At 62.6% G+C, this 5,000-nt stretch overlaps 1 pseudogene; it reads right to left on the bottom strand.

The window, feature by feature from the left end:
- Positions 1 to 5,000, bottom strand: part of LOC124590714 — a 7,963-nt pseudogene that overhangs the window by 1,934 nt on the left and 1,029 nt on the right.

Below are 5,000 nucleotides of genomic sequence, written 5' to 3'. Positions count from 1 at the left end.
CGTCGATGACGCGGGCGATGCCGTCTTTAACCGCCACCACGTCAGGCTTGCGGATTCCCTCAGGTGTGCGGAGGTGGGGCTCCACAGAGACATTGAAGCCCCTCTGCGCGAGTCCACGGGCGACATAGCGCACGATCGCGTCATGCCGCTTAACCCGGGACCCGTGCGTCCTGAAGCAAGCCTGTAGCACGTGGTTGGCGGTTTCTACGGCCTGGCAGCCCGCGCGGCATCTGGTGTCCGCCTCCCGCCCGCGACTGCGCCGTGCCTTCGTGGGGAAGGCGTTGATGCGGGCGCGGAGAGCGTCGATGAAGTTACGCCCAGATAGCAGGCGACTGGTGTCAGCGACCCACTGGTGTTGCCCCTTGACGGCGGCGGAAGATGACAGCGCCGCACCGTCAAAGGCAACGTGCAGGCGCGCGGCCCACATCTCTCCAACCTGCGTCGACGATTTGAGGAGGTGGCCCTCCCACATAAGATGCCGCTCCAGCGCCTCAATCTCACGCTGCACCTCGTCCCGGCCTGCACCGTCGGCGGCTGGCCCAATCCTCTTCAGCGCCAGGAGACGGGACCGGCGAAGTGTTGGCCCCATCCATCGGCATGATGGGATGCCGAGGCCTCCCTGGGCTACAGGAGCGTGGAAGTAGCCCAGGGGAGTGTCCGCCGGAAGGCGGAACCATCTCCTGACGGCGGCACGGATGGTCACATCTGCCGCTTTCAACGCACCCACTCGGGTGCGGCTGAGGGCCAGCCCATGGTACAGGCCAGGCAGAAGTACGGTGGTGAGGGCGTGGAGGCGCTGTTGCGGCTTGAGCGGAGCTCGGGAGATGACGTCCAGCTGCTCCACCAGGTGGCGTCGTGGGTTGAAAACGCAGCGACCAGCGGTGGAGAATTGCAGTCCCAGGTACCGGAAGGTTTCACCCACACGTAGGGCGGGCACGGTGGCGTTGCCCGCTTTGAAGGTAACGTCGGCGTCGACCTTCACCTTCTTGTCGCGCCCAGACGCGACTAAGGCGAGGGTGAAACACTTCCGGGCGTTGATCTGCAGCCCCAGATGGGCGAGGGCTGCGACGGCTGCGTCGATGAGGAACTGCAATCCCCTCGCGGTCGATGCAAAAAGCAGGACGTCATCTGCGAAGGCCGCAGCGTTAACTCTGCGACCAAGGATCCGAGCTCCGATGTGGGAGGGAAGTTGACTCAAAACATAGTCCACCGCAAAATTGAAAAGGAGGGGGGAGAGGGGGTCACCCTGACGCACACCCCTAGCCGGCTGCAGGGGCACGCCCACGTCGGCGCCGCCCGCTATCACCGTCGTGCTACCCTCGTAACACCTTTCGACGTACTCAATAAAGCAATCCGGCAGGCCATGAGCCCTCAGCACGGGGCGGAGGGCGGCATGGTCCACCGAATCGAACGCTTTAGAGACGTCGATCGATGCCACAAAAACAGAGCGACAGGAGCGGACTGCGTCGGTGAGAGCAGTGTCCAAGATGAAGGTGTTTTCCAACATCCCATCCCGGGGGATGAATGCCCGCTGACGTTCGTCCACAGCACATGCACGCATCAGGCGTGACGCGAAAACCTTGTGAAAGGTCCGCGCCAACACCGAGCAGACCGTAATGGGGCGAAAGTCAGCGGGGGATGTTGGTGCAGCCGTTTTGGGGAGAAGTGACGTCCGGGCGCGAAGCAGACGCTCGGGGAGGGCGCGGGCCAGGAGGAAGAGGTTCAAGAGTTTCACCAGGACTTCATGCGGCAGGCGCCGCAGCTCCGCTGGAGTCAGGCCGTCCGGCCCGGCTGCCGATCCCCTGGGCGGCAAGGCAGCAGCGACCTCCTCACGTGTGACCGGCCCCCATAGGCACTCAGGAGCGACAGGCTCCGAGTGCGGGAGAAGGCGGTCACGGATGAAGCCGGCGGTGGAGATCGGCTTCTTCGTGAAGAGGTCCGCCCAGAAGTCCAGCAGACCGGGGATGTCGGGTGGCGGCTGCAGCAGGGTGCCGTCCAGCAAGCCGCGCACGCAACGCGCACGCGACCTACGGAAGGCGTCCTGTGTCCGCGCGTATTCCCAGCGGCGCCGCTTGCGCTTCTGCAGCGGCGGGGCGGCAGGCGGCCGCTTGGATGGTTGGCGCGGCCGCTGTGTCCTGGTGATCGACCTCTCCCCCCTGGACCCGACCGACGCAAGGGCATCCGGGAGCATGCCCAGGATGACATCGGGCGGCGTGCCCCGCCCCAGACCAATGACTCGATCCAGGGCAGAGAAACGCTGGGCGGAAGCAGGTAGCCCCGCCAGATGCTCCCAGATGGCGGCGTCAGTCGGCCCCTCCGGCGGCGGCCCGGTGGTGTCGGCCGCGAAGTCCTCGGCTGCGTCGACGGGCGGCGCAGCGGCCTCGCCCGCGTCAGGCAGCGAGCTCGCTGCTCCACGGCGGGACGCCGGCTCTTCACCCCGACCGATCTCAAGTGCCTCCATGAATTGGCGGACAAGCTGCTTGTGGGCAGCTTGCCGCCGTCGGCACTTGATTGCCTCAAGCGTTCGGTCGGGGAACATCCTGGTAAGTTCTTGATTTACAAAGAAGAACCGGGCGTCCCTCTCCAGGAACAGTTCGGCCTCTGCCTTGGCGAGCGACAGGACTTCTTCCTCCGTCCACCTCGCACGATGCCTCTCCGTCACGATCTCAGCGTTGGCGGCCGCAGGGTGTTGGCGGCGGCGATGGACCCCGAGACCGTTCTTCGTGGTAAAAGTGCGGTGGCACTCACTGCAAGCAAAGGGAGCTACACAAACTATCGCATTTTCGTTACGGCCGGTTGGCCGGATAGGTGCTGGGGTAGCTGGGGTGGCACCTTCAGCGGAAGGGCCACCATCTCTTGTTTCTTGTCGGCTGCCCCCAACTATAAAGGGATAATGCGAGGGGGGGCTGGTAACCCCCCCAAGCCCCTGGTGCGGTCTTCCACTCTGCAAAAATCAGCGGGCCCACGAGAAGGGGAGAAGACCGCAGGAGAGGAGAGGCTAAGAGGGCTAGGCCCATGTATTGCGCATCACTCTCCCTGTAACTATAACCCAAGGAAGGCACCTCGCAGCAGCAGCACGACTACATCAAGACCGCACTTCGAAAAGCCAAGTCCGGATGCAGCCACACCGCCGCCACTTGGCCACCTTAAGAGAGTCATAGTTACTCCCGCCGTTTACCCGCGCTTGCTTGAATTTCTTCACGTTGACATTCAGAGCACTGGGCAGAAATCACATTGCGTCAACACCCGCTAGGGCCATCGCAATGCTTTGTTTTAATTAGACAGTCGGATTCCCCCAGTCCGTGCCAGTTCTGAGTTGATCGTTGAATGGCGGCCGAAGAGAATCCGCGCACCCGCGCGCCCCCGGAGGAGCACGCTAAGGCGGACGCGGCCTCGCAGCAAGGAAGATCCGTGGGAGGCCAAGGCACGGGACCGAGCTCGGATCCTGCACGCAGGTTGAAGCACCGGGGCGCGAACGCCGCGCAGGCGCGCGCATCCTGCACCGCCGGCCAGCACGAGGCCAACCAACGGCGAGAGCAGACCACGCCCGCGCTAAACGCCCGCACTTACCGGCACCCCTACGGCACTCACCTCGCCCAGGCCCGGCACGTTAGCGCTGACCCACTTCCCGACCAAGCCCGACACGCCCCGATCCTCAGAGCCAATCCTTATCCCGAAGTTACGGATCCAATTTGCCGACTTCCCTTACCTACATTATTCTATCGACTAGAGGCTCTTCACCTTGGAGACCTGCTGCGGATATGGGTACGAACCGGCGCGACACCTCCACGTGGCCCTCTCCCGGATTTTCAAGGTCCGAGGGGAAGATCGGGACACCGCCGCAACTGCGGTGCTCTTCGCGTTCCAAACCCTATCTCCCTGCTAGAGGATTCCAGGGAACTCGAACGCTCATGCAGAAAAGAAAACTCTTCCCCGATCTCCCGACGGCGTCTCCGGGTCCTTTTGGGTTACCCCGACGAGCATCTCTAAAAGAGGGGCCCGACTTGTATCGGTTCCGCTGCCGGGTTCCGGAATAGGAACCGGATTCCCTTTCGCCCAACGGGGGCCAGCACAAAGTGCATCATGCTATGACGGCCCCCATCAACATCGGATTTCTCCTAGGGCTTAGGATCGACTGACTCGTGTGCAACGGCTGTTCACACGAAACCCTTCTCCGCGTCAGCCCTCCAGGGCCTCGCTGGAGTATTTGCTACTACCACCAAGATCTGCACCGACGGCGGCTCCAGGCAGGCTCACGCCCAGACCCTTCTGCGCCCACCGCCGCGACCCTCCTACTCGTCAGGGCTTCGCGGCCGGCCGCAAGGACCGGCCATGACTGCCAGACTGACGGCCGAGTATAGGCACGACGCTTCAGCGCCATCCATTTTCAGGGCTAGTTGCTTCGGCAGGTGAGTTGTTACACACTCCTTAGCGGATTCCGACTTCCATGGCCACCGTCCTGCTGTCTTAAGCAACCAACGCCTTTCATGGTTTCCCATGAGCGTCGATTCGGGCGCCTTAACTCGGCGTTTGGTTCATCCCACAGCGCCAGTTCTGCTTACCAAAAGTGGCCCACTTGGCACTCCGATCCGAGTCGTTTGCTCGCGGCTTCAGCATATCAAGCAAGCCGGAGATCTCACCCATTTAAAGTTTGAGAATAGGTTGAGGTCGTTTCGGCCCCAAGGCCTCTAATCATTCGCTTTACCGGATGAGACTCGTACGAGCACCAGCTATCCTGAGGGAAACTTCGGAGGGAACCAGCTACTAGATGGTTCGATTAGTCTTTCGCCCCTATACCCAGCTCCGACGATCGATTTGCACGTCAGAATCGCTACGGACCTCCATCAGGGTTTCCCCTGACTTCGTCCTGGCCAGGCATAGTTCACCATCTTTCGGGTCCCAACGTGTACGCTCTAGGTGCGCCTCACCTCGCAATGAGGACGAGACGCCCCGGGAGTGCGGAGGCCGCCGCCCCGTGAAGGGCGGGGAAGCCCCATCCT

The sequence above is a fragment of the Schistocerca americana genome, unplaced genomic scaffold, assembly GCF_021461395.2.
Source record: "Schistocerca americana isolate TAMUIC-IGC-003095 unplaced genomic scaffold, iqSchAmer2.1 HiC_scaffold_77, whole genome shotgun sequence".
In the NCBI taxonomy this organism is placed as follows: Eukaryota; Metazoa; Arthropoda; class Insecta; order Orthoptera; family Acrididae; genus Schistocerca; species Schistocerca americana.
This window is presented reverse-complemented; position numbering and strand designations above follow the sequence as displayed.